At 48.5% G+C, this 1,983-nt stretch overlaps 1 non-coding gene across 1 annotated transcript; it reads right to left on the reverse strand.

The window, feature by feature from the left end:
- Positions 1–1,252: 1,252 nt before the first annotated feature.
- On the reverse strand, positions 1,253–1,326 carry trnan-guu (transfer RNA asparagine (anticodon GUU)). The gene has a single exon. It is a non-coding gene; the product is annotated as a tRNA-Asn (tRNA).
- Positions 1,327–1,983: the final 657 nt, after the last annotated feature.

A 1,983-nucleotide genomic window follows, 5' to 3' on the forward strand; every position in this document is an offset into this window, starting at 1 on the left:
TCCCTCCCACCCTCTCTCTCTCTCTCTGTCTCTCTCTCTCCCTCTCTCTCTGTCTCTCTCTCCCTCTCTCTCCCCCCCCTCTCTGCCCCCCCCTCTCTCTCTCAGGAGCTTTTAAATGAATATTTTAATAAAACAGAACAGGAGACTGAAGAGTGATCACTCAAACCCACAGGCTGAATGGGACATCTCTTAAAAACATTGAACCACTGAGTAAAACCATAGAAGCGCTCCTGTCTAGTCGGTGCTAACAAGTTAGCTGTTGAGTGAGTCCAGCTGTGCTGTCTAGGAATCCTGGTCAAAAGCCTCCACACATCAAACAGCTGGTGTGTTGGTGGATCTGTGGATCCTGCTGGAAGAAGCAGGGTGGAGCTCTGAATGGTTCCTGTCTCAAAGAGCTTCTCTGTGCAGCTCCCATCAGCTCCTAAAAACAGGAAACCAGCAGATTCACTGTTGAACGGTGGCATTAAAATGTCTCAAAAGCTGTCCTGTCCACCATTTGTTGGTGCAAAGACATTTAAAAACACAAGTTGAACATTTTCCAAAGTTGCTCTCACCGTCTTTCAAACACCTGGAATGATTTCCTCCAAATCAAAAGAAACTGGTGAAAAAAACAACAACAAAAACTCCTGGAGAATCAAACTCCACCCTCTGCTCCAACTGGACTTGGGACTTCAAATGACCCCCATTAAAAGCCTGCCTGCATCCCCATTCACTGACTGTTGTGCTGTGGGTCTCCTGGACAAACATGGCAGGATCCTCTTGATCTCCAGGAGTTTAAAAGAGCAGCTCTTTTAAAATGGGTTCTGGCTCCGTTCAGGTTTAGAGAGCTGAGACTAAAATCACACATGAATGAAAGAGGGAACCCTAGAAAACAAGTCAGCGTGAAAGAGGAGCAGATTTTAAAACTCTTCATCATTTCCACCTCCAGGAGTGAAACCTCCCAGGACCCAAGAGGCTCCAACTGGCAGAGCTCTCACTCATTTCTCCACCACCTCGCTAACCTGAGCTGGAGCATCTGAGAACCAAACAGTGACCCCCTTCACTCCAGAGCCCACTCCACAAACTCTGAGCCCCCACTTTACCCACAGCCAGCAGGCCTCCTCAACACTGCATGACACACGACGACTAAATTTAACACTGAAGCGTCTCATCAAGAGATCTGTCACATGAGTCTGCTGTGGAGGGTCAGTCTGTCCGTCCACATTCAGATCATTAACGCAGCGACTCCTAAGCACCAGCAGAGCCTGTTCATCGTCCCTGGGTGGGCTCGAACCACCAGCCTCTCGGTTAACAGCCAAGCGCGCTGACCAATTGCGCCACAGAGACTCTGAGTCACTGCTTTTCATGAAGACTTTTCAGGCTAAATTCAGTGTGTGAGGTCCACACTGCACATTTGAGGGACCATGAAGGACAGAGGAGAGTCTGACTGTCATGGTGAAAGCCTTCAGCACTAGAACTGAAACAGCCCCACCATCTTAACCCCCCCAGACCAAACAGGCTTCATCAGAAACAGACCCCCCTCCTAGAACATCCAGAGATCATCAGTCTGATTAATAGAACATGACAAACAATCAAGAACATGTTATTGTTTGATCAGAAGCTGAAACAATGTTTCTATGTTTGTCTGTTCTGGTCTGAATGAAAGAGGAGGTTTTCTTGGTCATGTGACGTGGATGAGAGTTCAACTAGAACTTCCTGATTCAACAGGATTTTAGTTTGTTGGGATTTTGTCAAAGCCACCAACCAAACCTCTGAGTGGTGCAGATGTCTGCTGCCTCCTCAGAGCAGACTGGAGCTCAGCCTCACTCACCTGTGGGAGCCCCAGCAGAGCCACCGTGTGATGGAGTTTCAGTTCAGGCTCCAAGGTCCTGGATTGAATTGGTGTTTTGTGTTTTTAGGCCTCCTGGCACCATCAATGGTAGAGCAGAGTGGTGCAGAGGAAGCGTGCTGGGCCCAGAACCCAGAGGTCGATGGATCAAAACC

The sequence above is a fragment of the Aulostomus chinensis genome, chromosome 1, assembly GCF_037954235.1.
Source record: "Aulostomus chinensis isolate RoL2024-O1b breed Wild chromosome 1, RoL_Achi_v1.0, whole genome shotgun sequence".
NCBI classification, from domain to species: Eukaryota; Metazoa; Chordata; class Actinopteri; order Syngnathiformes; family Aulostomidae; genus Aulostomus; species Aulostomus chinensis.